Genomic DNA, 22,323 nt, shown 5'->3' on the forward strand with positions numbered 1-22,323 from the left:
AGTCACTGCAAAGGGTCTTGCTAACACCATGTTAACTAGCGAAAGAACAATTGGAGATCGAGAAGACTTACCTTTATCATACTTCTCCTTGAGATTCATATCCAATAAACAAGATGAACACTCTCCCTTAGAAAAGCTGATGTTGGGTAGACCTTTGACCATGTGTTTTGAGCAAAGTTGTTGAAGAGAGTGGAAGTCGAGGTGACCAAACTGCTCATGCCATAAGTTGATTTGTGAAGTAGAGTGAGTTAACAAGGCTTGGGAAGGACTCTTAGGTACAAAGTGGGAGAAGGAGTATAACCTCTTGTCAACATTGAATTTCCCCACTACTACCAATGAATCATCTTTAAGACTTCACACCATCACTGAATCTGGAAGGAACTCAACCTTATGATGATCTCCTAGGTGAGTGATTTGGTAAACTAATAGGAGATTGGAGCTTAGATTTGGAACGTAGAGAACATCTTTAAATTCCCCATCTTCCCTTTCTACATGTCCTTTCCCTTTAACTTCCATCTTAGTATCATCTCCCACAAAGATGTGTAGTACCTTTGACTACTTCAATGAAGAAAAGTCTTCCTTTGAAGAACCCATGTGCTAAGAGGCACCTGAGTCAAGTATCCATTTCGAAGAACTTGTGTTTGTCATAAGTGCTTGACCTTTACCTTTTGAAGAGGTTGGAGTTGAATCCTTGGAAGTACCTGGCACTTGAATCTTGTTCTTCTTGAGTAGATTTTCTAACTCATCGATTCTTTTTGTCTTGCAATGATGCTCGTCATGATTAGGCTTTTTGCAATATGCACAAAAGAGTTTGTCCTCCTTTTCATTACTTCCCTTCTTGTTTGAAGAAGAATTGCCTTGTTGAGAGGAGGATTGTTGTGTCTCAGATTTTGATTTCTGCTTCCACTGCTTCTTCTTGTTGTTGCTTTTTCCCCCTTGACTTGATTGGTGATCATCACTAGCCACCAAGGCTTTAGTCTTAGATGACTTGAGAAGTCCAAAATCCACCAAGTGAGATTGTTCAACAATCAACATGTCTGCAAATCCATCGAAGGAAGGCTTCTGGTAAGCAGATCTCGTGGTCAACCTGTGAGTATTAAAACTCGAAACAAAGTTAGCGTACTCAGAAGGTAGCCTTTTCAGGATGCGATGAATCAACCTATCATCTTTCATGGGATTTCCACAATCTTTGAGAAGTGCCCTATCCTCATTGACTTTAATGATGTAATCTTGAATTGTGTCATAATTCTTAGGATCCAAGAGAAGTAAATCATCTTCAATCTGAAATCCCTTTTCTTCATCCACTTTACCATACAACTGTTCAAGTTTATCCCAAGCTTCCTTAGATTCTGAACAATTTTTAATGTGAAAGAGAAGATCCCCATGTACACAACTCCTAATAACACCTAAAGCTTGTTGGTCTTGAATTTGCCAATGAATGAGTTCTTTAGCATCAATAGGTTTGGTAATTGTACCATCAACATAAAGACTATATCCTTTTTCCATTAATCTACTCCATGCAATATTTTTCCATATAGAATAGTTGCGTGAAGTTAAAGGAGGACATTTAAAATCCATCATGCAAAAATGAAAAGAGCACAAAATAGAGACACAAAAACATAGTACACACCCCCCCTTTTCACTCAATCAAAAGACCTCCCAAAAAAGATGCTTTGGCACTTTATAAGTAGTGTGTTTACAATGGGCCACTTGTCAAAATGAACAAATTGGATTTTTTGATTTTGCTTGTACAACTACCTTATGAGGCTGAAATCTGTCACTTAAGCATTGTAGCTTAGTTTTACAACAATTTTGAAAAAAAAATCAAAGCTTTATAATGCTAAAAAAGGCCTAATTCTGAAAGTGAGAAATTGGTCCACACAACCCTAGAATCTAACTTTAGATCTGGAAAGTAGATGAAAAAATACGCACTTTCAAAAAAAAGGAACCTAAAAAAGTGACCAGATGTGCCCGTACGGAGCTTCTGAAGTTGCAAAATGTAGGATTATGCAGGTACAGTCACCAAAAAAAGCAATTTTTACAAAATTTGTGCACCAAAACCAAAAAAAAAACCACCACTGGAAAACTCAAAAAAATTTACCTAATTTCAAAAAAAATTGCACCTGAATCGGAGTCCGTATGTCTGAGATATGGGCTCGCAAAGTCAGGCTGCCAAACTGAAAAACAATCTAGAGAGGGGTCTAGAAGGGAAAATGAGTCTAAATTTGACGGTCAAATGGTCATCAATGTAGTTGTAAAATGCATGGTTTTGATGGTCATATGATCGTCAACTTTAACCTCGACAAAAGATGACATCAGTAAAAGAATCACACCCTCAGATGATGTGGCAAGCTGATTCAGCGTCCGTACTGTACGAATGTGCACGTGTCAGTTTTCGTACAATGACATGGCAAGAAAAGTTCAACTGTCCACGGGATGACGTGGCAATTTCGGTGTGATGGCAAAAATGCTGACGTGTTAAAAATACATAGGTCAGCACGTAGTGGACGGTACACCGTATGCTGATGTGGGCAATCAAGTGGAGGCCGTGTCCACGTGTCAGAGGTAGACCCTTATTGCAGACGTGGCTGCTCCGTTGGTGATTAAACCTTGTGCAGTGTGCCCACTTGTACACAGGGTTGATGCTGGAGTCTGCAATATTCCGATGAATATGCACTGTCACTGCCAATTTGCGGATTAGTTCAGACCTGCGATCACCATGCTGGGAGTTTGATCTGTCGTTGCCGCCAGTTACTGGGAAAAGGAATGGAGGGTGCCGTAACACAATGCTGAAAACGCTTTGACATTTGCCAAATTTTCAATCACTGCCGAAAAACAAGAACCTTAAGTCAGATTTCGAGATTTTTAATCCCACATTTAGTGTGTTGCGCGTTATGCGCTTGTTTAAAAGAAAAATGTCACGCTACTCTAAACATAGGTATGTCGTGTGGTGTGTAGAGGCCGCCGGTTTGGCCTTCTCTCCGAAAAATTAGTCAAATTTTGAATTGAATGATCGCTGCAGATTTGGTTGTACGGCTCGTGTGCCAAATAAATAAAATAACTCCCTGTGATCAAATGAAATATTCCACACGCAAGGCTGGGAGTTGACAGCCCGGTACCTGCTAAAATTTTCTCTGCAACCAGCCTGTAGGGCTAATTTTTTTTGAAAAAATACAGTCAAAAAATAAATTACAGATCCAAAAATTAAATCAAAGATCTGAAAATAAGATCATACCCGTTGTGCAAATCGGGGCCTCTGAGTTCTGATTTGCAAAAAAAATTTGCCTCACGGTCGACTTTGGGCCAAGGTAGCTGAGTTTATAGTCGATTTTCACCGGTTCAGTGTTCCAAACGCAATGGCGAGGTCAAATCTAACGCTGGACACTCCCAATTTCTGTAGCACTCCAGATTCGGGCTGAGGGGATGAAGCAAGCAAGAGGTCTCAACAGCTTGTGATGAGAAAATCTTCAAGTTGCTCTGATACCATGTAAGAATTTGCCTAAGGGAAAAATTCACCCAGGAACTAAGAACTCAAACACAAGCACACAGTAGACGAAGGAGAGAGAGAGAGAGTATGATCAAAATGACAATGTCATAATTAATGCAATGTACAATGTAAAAGTACACTAGAAGTGCCTGTATATAAAGGCCTCTGAGATACATCTAGAATGCCTCGTAATTAGCACCATGATGTGTCATACAACCAAGCACGTGTCCACCAGATATGGGTTATCCCCCATTAAGCATGGAAGTAAGTGCAATGATGTGAGGATAAGCCTACAAGGGTGTGACATGCAAAACAGTGTTGTAGGCACCATGTGCTTAAATAGAGTTGCATACTTCTATGTTGTCTACAGGACAACTCAAAAAGGTGTGCAAACTCCTAAGTGTCTCACAAATAAAAATAATAAAATAATACAAAATAATTAAATAATGCATTAACCTAAGTAAACTTAAGTAAGTGTAATAAGTGAATACTTATTTACACCAACAAATAGAAATACAAAAAAATTCTAACAAGTCTATCATGCACTAATGAATGCATTAATTACAACTTTATCTTTTCCACATTTCTGACAAGTGGATTAACTTTTCAAATTTTACATTGATGTTTATTTTTGTCATTTGTAAGAAAATATAAATATTTTCCAACAAGTCTATCATGCATTAATGAATGCATTAATTACAGCTTTACCTTTTTCCACATTTGTGACAAATGGATTAAATTTTCAAAAAAATATATATATATATATCTTCAACTTCACAAATGAATGTCTAATCAATATTAATTATCACTATCTATTTTTCTAAATATAAAGTTAAATGTTTTATATTTCTTATTTTAAATATATTGATTAGTTTTACATTTATGTTTATTTTTGTCATTTGTAAAATGTTATTTCCTTAAGTTTACACTATATTTTACTAGCTACTATTTTACAATCTTATTCTAATTTTTTTAATACCATTTTACAAATTGTAAAACTAATACTACCCCTCAAACTAAATAGAATTTTTGGTAGTTCGAATTAAGTAATCAACAATTTATTTTTTTAAATCAAATATTTCAACTGAATTGGTAGAAATGATTAGTTCATTCATATAATATAATTTCTATTATTATTATTTTTTAAATTCCCTTCAACTCTCTCTATCAGTCTACATTTAATTGTCCATATAATAACATATCATTCTCTTTTTTAGCTCTCTCTTCATATCCTTCCTTTTTACCTATAAATCTCCATTTTTCTTATTTTCCAATTATTGGCAAGAACTATTGTTAATTATGGAGTCTATATTAATAATTATTAATAATAGAGATTAAATATTAGTTGCATGTATATATAATTTAACATGGTTAAATTTTGAGATACTATTTCTTAAATTGTTAATCAATTATAGAGATAAGAGTAGTAATTTTCACAATTTACGAGATCTCCAAATATATTTTTTAGATTTGATTGTGTAATTTTTGTTTCTTCAATGTTTCCAATGTCTCAAAAGGCGCACTTATGGGAAACATTGAAGCAAAAAAAGTACACAATCAAATTTATAACTACATTTGCAAATATAGAAATTTTTAGACTTTTTCTCATGTTTCTAAACCAGTAATAGTACATTGGTGTGAAATAAGTATGGTGAAAATATGTTGACAATAAATTAACAAGAAATTTGATTTATTTATGTATAATATTTGATAGCTTGAGATCAAATATATTATCTTTATTCTTCTCTCATTTCAAATGGATGAGTAAATGGAATATCCATTGCAATATGTGTCCCACAAATAATAAAGAAATAAAGCTCTTTGTTATGGAGAAATTCTATAAGAAAATTTGGGGTAATGGACTTGGAAGGAAAAAAACTCATTATATCAGTGAGTTCAACCGCACATATGATCAACTCCAAAAGGTATACATAGGGGCCAACATTTTTTGGAGAGCTAAAAGTCACATTGCATATTTAAGAACCAACTCTTATCAACTCTGATGTGAGACTAGTCAATGGAAGAGACCAAAAGAGTCTTGGGAAGAGATAATTTGCACATTTTGAACTTTGGGAAGGTGGAAACTGAACAACACTTTATGTTAGAATGTGATGCGTACTAGGACATCAGGTTCAAATTTGTGGATATTATATCTGGCAGCTCTTGGCACAACTTATTCAATGAGGAAAACAATGAGAAATTAGGTGGGCTCATCATCAACTTGCACAAAAAAGAACCAAATTAATAAAGCTAGTTTAGTTGGAAGGTTGTCCCATAGGCTATTCTTAGCCCCGTGGATGTTAAAAATCATCTATTTGTCTATCTTTCATTCACGTTATATGGTATTCTAGTTCCCTCTCTCTCTCTCTTCCCATATTTTAATATAGAAACACACTACACTTTTTGACAAATTTAATAACCAATTTTATATGGAGAGTTACATTTGAATTTAATATAATATTATTACTTGAGCCTCAAATTCTATGACTACTTACATTTACTTATTTTTATTCAAATGAATCTTAAATAAAATAAAGAGAAAATAGAAGTTTCAAAAATGAAAATCTAATAACAACAAAGTTCAAAAAATCAAACAATAGAATAATATGGGTAAAAAACTAATAAAGACAATTGTTATAGGTGATACAAAAATGTTGATGTTTTCTTTTTTCTATTACAACTCTTGTTACAACAACTTTAATTTCTCTAATACGAATTTGTATAATAAATTTTTATTAATCTTAAAATAATAATCAATGTGGAGAGGCATAAAAAGGGTGAGAGTGTGTTAATGTTAACATTTATCTTTCAACCTAGTTGGACATTGAGGCACATCTTATGGGAAATATGGTATTATCTTACGAAAGTGGACCAATTTGATTTACAACACACTTACAAGGAAGGCAATGTGGTGGCAGACGTGTGGTTTTGATTTTGTGAACATTAAAAGTTGGAGGAATACAGAATCGCTACACAAGAATGTACATTCCCTCATTTACAGGGAAAAGACCCTACTAAATCAAGTTAGATGACTCTTCAACTTTGGAAAGTGGACATTTTTGGTGGGATTGCTATTATTATCATAGCTACGCTTGCCATAATGTTGACAAGACATCTCACAAAGGGAAATAATACTGATTGCATCATGAAAAGGCATGAAAAAGGTGAATTAATGAATAATATGAGCTTTAAAATTAATGCCATTATTGTGTGGTGTTATGGCATGATTAAGGGAAAAGTTCACATTAATATCAGGGCCAGATCATTATGGTATTACATGTAGAATCCTCACACTCACGATAATGATACCACTAACTGGCCTGTACATTAAATTCATAGGCTCATGAAGAACAAAAAACAAAAGCTTTTATCCACCGGTTGTTCTATTTTTAGGCTTGCCTTGGTGATTTTTTGGGTGCAAATGAGAATTACTAGGATTGTGGAAGGAGATTTGGTTGAGGAGAAAGTTGCCATGGGTGGGGAACTAAATAGATTGGAGCCCACAAAGTTGGAGGACTTCTCTAAGAGGCAAGTCACTTGGATTATGCTTAAGAAGGGAGGGTGTGCCCCCTACATGTAGGCCATGGCAGGGTACAATGAAAATTGTTCACAATAGTTTGTCGCTACCTAGAAGGATAACAAGGTGACTATTAATGGCATTTCTTTTTAGGTGAATGGAGAATCTATTGCTATGGCGATAGGTTTAGAGATGAAGGGTAGGAAATGGCAAAAAATCATGAAGGTGGAAGATGAGGTGAGCTTGTCCAGTTTCTTCAGAGAGAATGAGGGTCCTAACTGGTATTGGGGAGGATTTAGGAGACACAAATTGTCGAAGCCAAAGGATGATGTATGTTTGATGATAATGAAGTATTTTACACTGGAGGGTAGGCACGGTCTGTATTACTTTTATCATTTCCCTCTACTGAACCATTTTTACATAGGGAATTTGTTAGCATTCATTTATTCCTATTGCATGCCCTTGAGGACACAATCATTGATCTTAGAGAAAAGAAGAAAAAAGGGGCCAATTTCACCATTTTCCACCAAGGGCTCATGTTTCGCCTCTCAATTGGTAAAGAAGGCCAGGAGAACCTAAAAGGCCATGCTAACATTTCTGATGTGTAGGTTAAGCAAAACCCCCTAGAGAATTGTAGTTGGACCCTAAAGTTGGAAACCAAGGAGAATAAACATGTTACTCACAAGGAACACAAGGAGCTGATAGATAGGTGGATGGCGATGGAAGAGGGTTTCAAACTTTCTCCAAGTTCATTCTCAAAGTGATGCACGTGGTAACTACCACTCTTCAGCTGGTGGTTAATAACTTGGAGGAGAAGAACCTTGGAAAGGAGGACACAAAGCTTGTTTATAGCTTCTACGCTGATGACTAGGCCAAGGTTCTCATGGCTGAGAAAGGAAAGGAAAAGGAGGCTAGTTAATGGCTTTCTGGTTTTTGTTATTTTTTGGTACTCTTCTAGTCTCTCCCCATCTGTTTTGATGGTTTTGTTTTTTATGTTGAACTTGTTTATGGGTTGTAGGTGGTACGATGCAATGACCACCTACATGTAGTTTGTTAACTTGTTAAACTCTGCTAGTTTTAAGAGTGGAAATACTAGTAACTATATTACTGGTATATTGTTTATGATGTTTTTGATATGAATGATTAGGGGGACTGTTTGGTTATGTGCTAGTTGCCAGCTAGTTTTTTGCCAGTTGCCAACACATTTTTTATGGTTATTCTACCATTGTTGTAGAGGGTCAGCCTCCTAGTTTTTGGTTTTTTTTTTAACAAAAACATTTATCTTTCAAGTTAAATTTGGCAACCATCTACACTTCCATATTTTAATATTTATTATAAATAAAATATACTTTACAAAATAATTTAATAAACACCACATTAAATATTTGTTAAAATTATAAGTTTTATAAATAATCAATTTAGAAAATATATAATATTTTTTTATATAACATTTTTTAATTAATTTATAATATTTATATAATGAATACTTCATTTTTAAAGAGAGGAAACGCTTTGACCTGGAGCTATGAACCAGTGAGGCCAAAAATGAGGGACCTCATCCCCATTAGATTTGAACCTTGATGGAAAGGATAACAACTCAACATCTTAACCATCACAACATGCCACTATTGGCATTTATATAATGAATACTTAGTCTATAATAGATTTAATATTTTATCATAATTTTTTAAAAACAAAGATATATTTAAAAAGTGTCACTACTATCACCCAAAATGGTCTAGTAAACTATAAACCCCATTTTCAACATTTTAATCTCTATGCTACACTACATCTTATGCATAATCAATTTCTTTGTATTTATCAATCACTTATCCTTGATCAAATCATCAATCATCATTTATTTGATTTTATTCTACCATTTGACCACCTTATTCTAAGTTTTATTTAATTAAAAGAACATGCTCTCTTTTAGTTAAATAAAATCCCCTTTATTCTACTTGTAAATGAAAAACTTTTTTCTTAATAAAATAAAAAATAAAAATAAAAAGGAGAAAGAATTCCTCAAATTTATTTTAATTCAAATATTTTATCTTATTCTCGACCTTAATTAAAGTATTTTAATTTTGTGTTATTTTCAATCACTTTTTCCAAGGTGGATTTATTTGAATTAAATTTTTGTTTAATCTTTTTCTTGATGTTGATTAAAGTGCAATTTTTTTTGTCTTATTTTAATCACTTTTTCCAAGATGAATCTATTTGGTTTAATTCAAAACCTCTTCTTTATCTTAATTAAAATGAAATTATATTTTTCCTCTTCTAATCCTTTTTAAATTCTTTTCTTTTTTCCATGAAGGTGAAATCGTTGACTTCTAATTTTTGCCTCTTAATCTCAAGCACTCATTCTTTTGCCTCTTAAACACATTCATTGATTCTGTCTCTTAAGAGATGCTGCACATGGATCAACTAAGACTTATTCTACACCATAAAATTTGAATCTTAATATCTATCGTCCTTTTCTCTTTAAAAGGAGGCCCTCTCCTCATTCCATAACATATCTCCACACCTCTCTCTTGTGTTCTTACACATCTCTCCCATGCATCTCTCTTTCTAGCATCAATTTTTTCTTTGCACTCTTGCATCCTCATATAGCTTAGAATTTCATTTTCTTGCATTTAGTTTAGCTATCATGGATTTAAATATCGCATCTTAGATTAGCTTTTTATTTTGTACTTACATAGCATCTTAGATTACGCTTGCATCTTCATCTTAGTTTACTTTGCATTGCATCTTTATTTTGAATCTCTTGTTCTATAGTCCACCTTGCAAGGGTCACACCACTTAGGTTCATTTGAGAGCTGCCATTATTACTATTGATTATTTATCCCTTGCACTTCATGGATAAAGGGCTATAAGTCATCTCTCAAGTCTCTTCTTTCATGAGATTCTTTGAGAATAATGGTTTATAGAAGTATGCCACATTTTTAGCATGCAACTACTGACAAATTAATTGTCATTATAATATTAAATATTTAAGTTAGTTGTAATGATAATAATTAAAGATTCGAACTCAAGACCTCCTAGATAAGAGACTCATAATTTACCATTGTATTGTAGGCTCTTGCCTTCAATTGAAAATTTATTAAATATCATTTATATGTTTAATATCTTTATACATAGGTGCATCCTAAAGTATACTAGTCAATCAAGTTAAAGTTAAAAGAATTAATAATTTTAGATATCGAAATCTCACATCTAACATTAAAAAAATCAAAACTTGAAAAAAAAAAAAAAAAAACTTACTCTGATTGATTGAAATAGAAAAGATTAATTAGTAGTTAAGCATAAGTGATTACAACCTACAATAGATACAATAATATGACTATGATCACTCAATAAAATTTATTTGTCTTTATGTGTTCTTTATGTTGATAAGAATAAGGAAGTATGTTTTCCTTTTAATATAGCAACATATCTTATATGATATTTGAAATGTACATTGTATACACTTGTTAAGTGTTTTGCTTATAACAATGTTGATGATTTATTTTTTCTTATGTAATTCTTGCTACAAATGTTTAAATTTTTATAATACAAGTTTTGGTATAATATGTTTTTACAATATTAAAACAATGATTTATATGTATTTAATAATATTTGTAATGAAATATGATAGTAAATATACTTCTATTATAAATTTTAATAATTTTAATATATGTAAACAATAAATACTTAATCTATGATAGATTTAATATTTTAAGTAATGTTGTGTTCATTATATATTTTATAAGTTATATTATATTATATCTAACAATATATATTTTACATAAGTATTAATATATAATATTATACTTCACATTATTAAAATCAAACAATTTTAATATTAGTATGTACTAGTTGACATACATATTTTCAAGTTAAAAATATTTATCTTACTCATTGCATTGGAGTTTGTTTAGTATAATATTATTTAAACAAATTTTGCAAGTAGTATCACGTACGCATGCTTATTTGGGTATTTTGGTTTCATATTTAGTTGAGATGTTCAAGCATACATTGTTACTTATATATATTGTATGAAATTACTTATATTTAGATATTTTAATTACTTATGTTGATATTGCTACATTTGATATGATGATCGCTTTAGTATTCCTGAGATATTTGACTAATATATGGATATGTTGGATTATCCAGACTTAGTTCTTCCATGTTGTCTATCCATTTATATGGATGATTAAATACATGTTTTGATTTTGCTTGTGTATATGGTTATTGGCATACTAATGATACTAATAAAACTTGATTATTATGCTATCATGTAATCTTGTTTGATGTGCGTGTAGGATGTTGGGGCGAAGTTGTAGTCACTTCTTCGAGTGATCTACATGGTATCTCACTCCCCCTCCTTGTTTCTTATTGTGTATATGTATGTATATATCATCTTTGTAATGCAATTGTAGGTAGGTATTAGGTATCATCTCCTCTAAATTGGCAAGATTGAATGTACCTCTACTTAATGAAAATTGGTTGTTAATGGAGACAACTTCATATCCACATTGCCCTTCTAATTGTACTTGATTCACATTTTGTTTTACTTTTTTTGCCCTTGGTTGTATGTGTGTTTCTTGTTATCGCTTACATACTAGGTTGGGAAGTTTAAACAATTAGTAAGCATGAAATCAAAAATTAATAAAATTAATTTTTAAAAGAAAACAACAAAACAACAATATCGTTATAATTAAGTAAAATCAAACTAATTAGTTAAATTAACAATACACCTATTGAAATGTTGCAAAGCTTGTTGGATAACTAATCTAGCATTAATATTTAATATTGATAATAATAATATCATTATTATTTCACTAATATTGTCATTCATGTTGTTGTTTTGTTGATCCCTTCTATAACTTGTTGGAGTAGATAGTGTATCACCCTATTAATGATTGGTTTATAGATTTGGGGGCATCAATCCACATGTAATGTCATAGAAATTGTAATGTTGATCCCTTTTATTTTCCAAAGTTCATACACTATCTACATGTAATACAAGCGAATAGGGTGATACACTATCTACTAAATCTTAGAGGCCTTTATATACAGGCACTCCTAGTGTACTTTTACATTGTACATTGCATTAATTATGACATTGTCATTTTGATCATATTCTCTCTCTCTCCTTGGTCTACTGTGTACTTGTGTTTGAGTTCTTAGTTCTTGGGTGAATTTTCCTCTTAGACAAATTCTTACATGGTATCAGAGCAACTTGAAGATTTTCTCATCACAAGCTGTTGAGACCTCTTGCTTGCTTCATCCCCTCAGCTCGAATCCAAAGTGTTGCAAAAATTGGGAGTGTCTAGCATTAGATTTGACCTCGCCATTGCATCCGGAATGCTGAACTGATGAAAATCAACTATAAATTCGGCTACCTTGGCCCAAAGTCAACCGTGAGGTAAAAAATTTTTGCAAATTGGAACTCGAAGGCCTTAATTTGCACAACAGGTATGATCTTATTTTCAGATCTTTGATTTAATTTTTGGATCTGTAATTTATTTTTCAACTATATTTTTTCAAAAAAATTTAGCCCTACGGGATGGTTGTAGAGAAAATTTTAGCAGGTACCGGGCTGTCAACTCCCGGCCCTTGATGTGGAATATTTCATTTGATCGTAGGGAGTTATTTTATTTATTTGGCGCACAAGCCGTACAACCAAATCCACAGCGGTTGTTCAATTCAAAATTCGGCTAATTTTTTAGAGAGAAAACCAAACTGGTGGCCTCTACACACCACGCGACATACCTTTGTTTAGAGTAGCACGAAATTTTCCTTTTAAACAAGCGCATAACGCTCAACACACTGCATGTGGGATTAAAATTCTCGAAATCCGATGGAAGGTTCCTATTTTCCAGTGGTGATTGAAAATTTGGCAAACGTCAAAGCGTTTTCAGCATTGCGTTATGGCACCCTCCATCCCTTTTCCCGGCAACCAGCGACAATGGTAGATTAGACTCCCGGCACGACGATTGCAGGTCTAAACTAATCTGCACATTGGCAGCGACTGTGCATATTCACCGGAATATTGCAGACTCTGGCATCAACCCTGTGTACACGTGGGCACACTGCACAAGGTTTAATGACCAAAAAAGTAGCCATGTCTACAACAAGGGTCCACCTTTGACATGTGGACACGGCCTCCACTTGACTGCCCACATCAGCATACAGTGTACCATCCACTATGCGCTGACCTATGTATTTTTGACACGTCAGCATTTTTGCCATCACATCAGAATTGCCACATCATCCTGTGGACAATCAAACTTTTCTTGCCACATCATCGTACGAAAATTGACACGTGCACATTCGTACAGTACAGACACCGAATCAGCTTGCCACATCATCCGAGGGTGTGATTCTTTTGCTGACATCATCTTTTGCTGAGGTTAAAGTTGACAGTTGTATGAACGTCAAAACCATGCATTTTACAACTAAATTGACGACCATTTGATCGTCAAATTTATACTCATTTTTCCTTCCAAACCCCTCTCTAGATTGCTTTTCAGTTTGGCAGCTTGACTTTGTGATCCCATATCTCGGACATATAGACTCCGATTTAGGTGCAATTTTTTTTGAAATTAGGTAAAATTTCTTGAATTTTTTAGTGGTGGTGTTTTTTTCTAATTTTGGTGCAAAAATTTTGTAAAAATTTCTTTTTTTGGTGATTGTACTTGCATAATCCTGGGATTTACAACTTCAGAAGCTCCGTACGGGCACATCTGGTCACGTTTTTAGGTTTCATTTTTTTTTTAAGTGCATATTTTTTCATCTACTTTCCAGATCTGAAGTTAGATTCTAGGGTTGTGTGGACCAATTTCTCACTTTTAGAATTAGACCTTTTTTAGCATTGTAAAGCTTTGATTCTTTTTCAAAATTGTTGTAAAACTAAGCTACAATGCTTAAGTGACAGATTTCAGCCTCATAAGGTAGTTGTAAAAGCAAAATCTGAAAGTCCACTTTGTTCATTTTGACAAGTGGCCCATTGTAAACGCATTACTTATAAAGTGTCAAAGTATCTTTTTTTTTTGGGGGGGGGGTGTCTTTTGATTGAGTGAAAAAGGGGGGGTGTGTACTGTGTTTTTGTGCTCTTTTCATTTCTGCATGATGGGTTTTAAATGTCCTCCTTTAACTTCACGCAACTATTCTATATGGAAAGATATTGCATGGAGTAGATTAATGGAAAAAGGATATAGTCTTTATGTTGATGGTACAATTACCAAACCTATTGATGCTAAAGAACTCATTCATTGGCAAATTCAAGACTGACAAGCTTTAGGTGTTATTAGGAGTTGTGTACATGGGGATCTTCTCTTTCACATTAAAAATTGTTCAGAATCTAAGGAAGCTTGGGATAAACTTGAATAGTTGTATGGTAAAGTGGATGAAGAAAAGGGATTTCAGATTGAAGATGATCTACTTCTCTTGGATCTTAAGAATTATGACACAATTCAGGATTACATCATTAAAGTCAATGAGTATAGGGCACTTCTCAAAGATTGTGGAAATCCCATGAAAGATGATAGGTTGATTAATCACATCCTGAAAAGGCTACCTTCTAAGTATGCTAACTTTGTTTCGAGTTTTAATACTCACAGGTTGACCATGGGATCTGCTTACCAGAAGCCTTCATTCGATGGATTTGCAGACATGTTGATTGTTGAACAATCTCACTTGGTGGATTTTGGACTTCTCTAGTCATCTAAGACCAAAGCCTTGGTGGCTAGTGATGATCACAAATCAAGTCAAGGGGGAAAAAGCAACAACAAGAAGAAGCAGTGGAAGGAGAAATCACAATCTGAGAAACAACAATCCTCCTCTCAACACGGCGATTCTTCTTCAAACAAGAAGGGAAGTAATGAAAAGGACAAACTCTTTTGTGCATATTGCAAATAGCCTAATCATGACGAGCATCATTGAAAGACAAAAAGAATCGATGAGTTAGAAAATCTACTCAAGAAGAACAAGATTCAAGTGCCAGGTACTTCCAAGGATTCAACTCCAACCTCTTCAAAAGGTAAAGGTCAAGCACTTATGACAAACACAAGTTCTTCGGAATGGATACTTGACTCAGGTGCCTCTTACCACATGGGTTCTTCAAAGGAAGACTTTTCTTCATTGAAGTAGTCAAAGGTACCACACATCTTTGTGGGAGATAATACTAAGATGGAAGTTAAAGGGAAAGGACATGTAGAAATGGAAGATGGGGAATTTAAAGATATTCTCTACGTTCCAAATCTAAGCTCCAATCTCCTATCAGTTTACCAAATCACTCACCTAGGAGATCGTCATAAGGTTGAGTTCCTTCTAGATTTAGTTATGGTGCGAAGTCTTAAAGATGATTCATTGGTAGCAGTGGGGAAAGTCAATGATGACAAGAGGTTATACTCCTTCTCCCACTTTGTGCCTAATAGTCCTTCCCAAGCCTTGTTAACTCACTCTACTTCACAAATCAACTTATGGCATGAGCATTTTGGTCACCTCAACTTCCAGTCTCTTCAACAACTTTGCTCAAAACACATGGTCAAAGGTCTACCCAACATCAGCTTTTCTAAGGGAGAGTGTTCATCTTGTTTATTATCCACTTATTGGCTCTGCTTATGACTTCAATATGGAAGAGGGTTTTTTTAATAGAGAAATTATATGACTAAAAATATATTAAAAAGAAAATAGAGAAGGAAGAAACTTGTAGCTTGATTTTATTTAGAAGCCTATTTATACAATAGATTGACCCACCAACATTCCTAAATGATTGGAAAATAGGTTGACAACAAACTACTTCGTGATTGACGACACAGATATGGAAATGGACAAGTGGACTACTCTTGACAACTAATAGGATCTAAGAGCTAGATCTATAGTTAGTAATTTATTCTAACTAAATCTCTACGACAACAATACAATCAAACTGAACTCTTGCCACCAACAACTCAAACTTGAGTTGCCACATGTGCAACATTGTTTCTTAATTACTCTAACACCTAGGGATAACTTTAAGAAACCCCTCCCAAGAAAAATATGTAAAATGTTGGTCAATTCAACATTAAATATGCAGGGAAAATTTCTAATCGAGGGCAATTTTTTCATTGGAGGCAAGGGAGAAAATTATTTCCTATTGGCAAAATTTTCCTTTTCATATCAAAATTTAATAATAATTGTGGCAATCTTTTTTTTGGTATACAAATAAATGTACACAATTTTTTTGTTGGTCATAAACATTTTCGTAATGTAAAGAGGTGAATTAGTTATTTCATAGAACAAAAAATATTAATATAGTTGGCTACTATATGTCAGTTTCCAAAGAGAGATTATTTAAATTTTTGGTGAATTTATAGAGTCACAAGTGGTCCATGGCCCACATGCCAAGTGTACACTGTATAATGTACTTGTAGTATGCCAATCCATTAAGATTCAATTAATAATGTGTCATTTTTTATTGCCAACTTGGTCGTCATCACTTTTAATGTTGTCATTTATATGGTGAAATGAATCAATTTGGACCGTCAATGTAATATAGACCAATGACTTTAGGTCTATATCGGGCCTACTTTTAAATGACACACTATAAGTCTAAATCTTCTAAAAATTATGACATGTGTCCCAAAGACCAAAACATAAAATAGTTGGCTAAACAAGGGTAGTTGGACACACATGTCAGTAAAATGGTAGGTGATGCTCAACCCGACGAAAAATATTATTTTATTTTAAAGGCGAAATAACATTGTCCAATAAGAACACATTAGGGAAAGGCTAGTGAAAAATTTAAAGTAATTGTGTTCTAAATGTAGATTACATTGGCAATTGGACCGAGATTTGGGACCAATCATGTGTAAACTAATGAGTGATTAGCTTGGGATTTGGACCCAAATTATTTAATATCTCAGTGACATGGTTGACCCCATATGTAGGTTTTATTCACCAAATTGTGATTTCCCAAAGAGATAGGATAGCCAATTGGAGAAGATTCACCACTAAAAAAATCATTGCTAATACCTCCCCCTCCCCTTAATGAATAACCAATTATTTTTTTACCACTAACATCTCTCTAAATGTTACAAAATTTATTTTTCCCAATGACTTGGTAAAATTAAAATATATCAACTATATTGTCATTAGTATTAGAATAGTTCAACTCTATCTCTTGAGACTGAATTTTCTCTCTTACAAAAAGATGTTGCGTTTCTATATGCTTTGATCTTGCATGAAAAATATGATTGTTTGTTACAAGTTTGATTGTACTTTGATTATCACACTTGATTGAAGTACACCCTTCTTTCTTTTGTTAAATATCTTTAAGAATCCTCCTTAGCCAAATTGCTTCACAAGTAGCATTGCATAATGCTCTGTACTCATCTTTAGTAGATGAAAGATAAATAGTTGGTTTCTTCTTGTTGCTCCAAGAAACAACACCTAATCCTATGTTGAATGCATAACTAATTGTTGATTAATGATGATTTGGACCTCCTATACAATCAAAATTAGAGTAACCTATCAACTCAACATTCAAATGGTTAGTATATTCAATGTTAAAAGATATGGTGCCTTGTAGGTATTGAAGAACTCTTTTTTTTTTTTGCATTCCAATGGACCTCGAATGGATTAGCTATGAATTGGCTAAGTATACTAACAAAATATGAAATACTAGGTCTTGTAGTGGTTAGGTAATTTAGACTTCCCACCATCTACCTATACAATGTCTCATTGACTTCTGAAGTGTCACTATCACAAGAAAACTTGAAATTTTGTTCCAATGGAGTATGCACTACTTTACATTCTTACATATTAAACTATTGGATTATTTCTTTGCATACTTACTTTGAGTAATCAAATTCTTACCATTTTGTTTCCACACTTCAATTCCTAAGCAATAATGCATTTTGAAAAGAACCTTCATTTCAAATGCATGTAATGGAGTTACCTTGATTGAATCAATCAACTCTATAGAACTTCATGTGATGATTAAGTCATCCACATACAAAGAAATCAAAATAACTTTCCCATGTTCATCATTCTTTATATACAAATTTGGATAATTTTTACTCTTGATATATCCTTGTTGGAAGAAGAATTTATCAATTTTCTCATACCATGACCTTGGTGCTTGTTTGAGACCATATAATGCCTTTTTTTACTTGCATGCGAAATGCTCCTTCCCCTGTTTTACAAAACCTTCAGGTTGAACATGGTAAATTTCTTCCTTTAAATCACAATTTAAAAATGTTGACTTAACATCCATTTAATGAAGAACCCAATCAAATTTAGTAGAAGTGAAATTATTAGTCTAATTGTATTCATTTTAGCAAGTAGTGTGAACATATCTTCATAATCAATTCCATCCTTTTGTGAGCACGCTTTTGCAACTAATCTGGCTTTGAATTTATCAACAACATCATCAACATTAAACTTTGTTTTGAACAACCATTTACAACCAATAGGAATTTTACTTGCTAGTAGCTCTTATTATCCATAATTGAAATATATTCTTCATGCATTGCATTCATCCATTCTTCATGATTCTTAGCTTCTTTAAAATCTTGACTTTCATTGACACTGATTACTTGGGTCATTAAACCATAACTATTAGATCTAATTGGCGCCTTGATTTTCCTTGTATGTCTTCTTACTACTTCATTATTGGATGGAATGGCCTTAGCATGACTTGTCTTATGCCTACTTTGATCATGCATTTCTTTATCTGCAACATCTGAAATTTCATTGTCTTCTTCAAGTAGTTTCAATGAAATGTGTTTGTCCACCTTTTCTTCCTCTTGAACATCATCTGCAAATTCATGAAGTATGACATCTCTACTAGAAAATATCTTATGAGTAATAGGATTATACATCATGTAGGCCTTGTGATAAATATAATAACTGAATAATATACATTTTAATGACTTTGCATCAAGTTTCCTTCTATTCTCTTTTGGAATATGACAATGTGCCTTACTTCAAAAAATTCTCAAATGACTAACAATTGGCTTAAATCCAAGAAGAGCTTCATAAGGAATTTTGTTTGCAAGATACTTAGTAGGTCTTCAAGATAAGGGAAATTTGGAGGTCTACACTCCATTAGCTGCATTCGGTGCAAAGTTCATTCAGAAGGAGATAACATTCATCGAACAATCCATATAAATGAGCAAAGGAGTAGGCAACAGAACCAGAAGAAAAGGAGGAGCAAGCACCGATGTAGTGGGAGTTAGGCTGGATTGAATCCTCGACTCTCAGGAGGAAGATAAAGGTGTCATCCTAACAAACAACTATCCCGCCTAATAATGTCCTATTTAACAAATAAACAGTTGTATTAATTGCTTCAACCCACATATTATTAGGGAGATTCTTTTCTTTCAACATACTCTTAGCACATTCAACAACTATTTTGTTTTTTTCTTTTGGCTACATCATTTTGTTTAGGATTATGGGCAACTACATATTGCTTAAGAATGTCATCATCTTTGCAATATTTCACAAAAAAACTAGAAGTATGCTCCCCCATTGATCTGATCTAAGAATCTTAATATTATGAGTTGTTTGTTTTTCTACCATTGTTTTAAATCCTTTGAAACATTCAAAATCTCCATTGTTATTCCTTAAGAAATGCACCCAAGTGTATCTAGTGCAATCATCAACAAATATAAGAAAGTAAGATGCTCCCCCAAGTGATTAAGTTTGCATAGGACCACACACATCTGAATGCACTAATTCAAGAATAGTTCTTTCATTTACATTAGATCTTATTGTAAAATAATTTTTATGTTGTTTGTCTAATGTACATCCATTACAACTTATTTTTTCATCCTTGAATACTAGAAGACCTTGCACCATCTCTTTTCTTTGTATAGAAATCAATTATTTTAAATTTAAATAGCCATACCTCTTATGTCATAGCTCTTCAATAGATACACATGTAGTAGTCATTGCATAAAGACTTTCTATTTTTGACATCAAGTTGATACAAGCCTCACACCATGATTCCTTTAGCAATCACATTATTGTGATTTTCCATATCTTCAACTTAACAACTTGTCTTCAAGAATTCAAGTTTTAGACCTTGATCAACAATTGTTGAAACTGAAATTAAATTCTTCTTGATTCTTAGGACATACATAATATTAAAAAGTTTTTTTACATGACCATTAGATAGTTGTACACTTATATCACCACATCCGTTTACATCATGTGACATATTATCTCCTAAATAGATCTTTCTAACATCATTTTTCTCTTGAATTTTTTTGAACCAATTTCTATGACATTACATGTGGATTGATGCCCCCAAATCTATAAACCAATCATTAATAGGGTGATACACTATCTACTCCAACAAGTTATAGAAGGGATCAACATTACATGTAGATAGTGTATCACATGGTTTTGATTTTGTGAACATTAAAAGTTGGAGGAATACAGAATCACTACACAAGAATGTACATTCCCTCGTTTACAGGGAAAAGACCCTACTAAATCAAGTTAGATGACTCTTCAACTTTGGAAAGTGGACATTTTGGAGCCTATCCAGTTTCTTCAGAGAGAATGAGGGTCCTAACTAGTATCGGGGAGGATTTAGGAGAGACAAATTGTCGAAGCTTGGGGATGATGTATGTTTGATGATAATGAAGTATTTTACATTGGAGGGTAGGCACGATCTGTATTAATTTTATCATTTCCCTCTACTAAACCATTTTTGCATAGGGAATTTGTTAGCATTCATTTATTCCTGTTGCATGCCCTTGAGGACACGGTCATTGATGTTAGAGAAAAGAAGAAAAAAGGGGCCAATTTCACCATTCTCCACCAAGGGCTCATGTTTCGCCTCTTCCAATTTTACCTGGCCTTCAGCCCTCTTCATGTGATTTCCATCAATAATATCCTCCCCTCTACACACCCCACCCCTCACATGACCCTTGAACTAGAGTCCAATAAAAGAATTAAAATGGACAAGAGGGTGGAGGTGGAAATTGGTGATTTAGATGAGGAAATTTGTGGAAGTAGAAGAAGGTTGAGAAGAATTGCTAAAACTTAGGGGCAATACAAACAAATGGCCAGTCACTCTCAAGAATAGGAGGATGATGATACCAACTCTGAGGAGAATGACAAGAATTTGGGGGATGGTATGGATAAGGGGAAAGAGGAGACATATAAAGATGTGGAGAAATGGGATGATACCCTTGGTGGTACCTGGGACTTTGAGGCAGACAACACTACTAAGGACCCCTCCCCTGACCCCACACATGTCTCTTCCACCATCACCCTGCCTTCCACTATCAACCAAGAGCACCCAATACCACCAATGTCTCCCCCAACACTATTTCCTCACTGATTGGTAAAGAGGACCAGGAGAACCTAAAAGGCCATGCTAACATTTCTGATGTGTAGGTTAAGCAGAATCACCTAGAGAATTGTAGTTGGACCCTAAAGCTGGAAACCAAGGAGAATAAACATGTTACTTGCAAGGAACACAAGGAACTGATAGATAGGTGGATGGCGATGGAAGAGGGTTTCAACCTTTTCTCCAAGTTCATTCTCAAAGTGATGCACGTGGCAACTACCACTCTTCAGCTGGTGGTTAATAACTTGGAGGAGGAGAACCTTGGAAAGGAGGACACAAAGCTTCTTTATAGCTTCTACGCTGATGACTAGGCCAAGGTTCTCATGGCTGAGAAAGGAAAGAAAAAGGAGGGTAGTTAATGGCTTTCTGGTTTTTGTTATTTTTTGGTACTCTTCTAGTCTCTCCCCATTTGTTGTTGATGATTTTGTTTTTTATGTTGAATTTGTTTATGGGTTGTAGGTGGTACGATGCGATGACCACCTACATGTAGTTTGTTAGCTTGTTAAACTCTGCTAGTTTTAAAAGTGGAAATACTAGTAACTCTATTACTGTTATATTGTTTATGATGTTTTTGATATGAATGATTAGGGGGACTATTTGGTTATGTGCTAGTTGCCAGCTAGTTTTGTGCCAGTTGCCAACACATTTTTTATGGTTATTCTACCATTGTTGTAAAGGGTCAACCTCCTAGTTTTTGGTTTTTTTTTAACAAAAACATTTATCTTTCAAGTTAAATTTGGCAACCATCTATACTTCCAAATTTTAATATTTATTATAAATAAAATATACTTTACAAAATAATTTAATAAACACCACATTAAATATTTGTTAAAATTATAAGTTTTATAAATAATAATTTAGAAAATATATAATAATTTTTTATATAACATTTTTAAATTAATTTATAATATTTATATAATAAATACTTCTTCTTTTTTAAAGAGAGGTAAACGCTTTGACCTGGAGCTATGAACCAGTGAGGCC

Source organism: Cupressus sempervirens, chromosome 6, assembly GCF_028749045.1.
Source record: "Cupressus sempervirens isolate cs-2001-9-10 chromosome 6, ASM2874904v1, whole genome shotgun sequence".
NCBI lineage: Eukaryota > Viridiplantae > Streptophyta > Pinopsida > Cupressales > Cupressaceae > Cupressus > Cupressus sempervirens.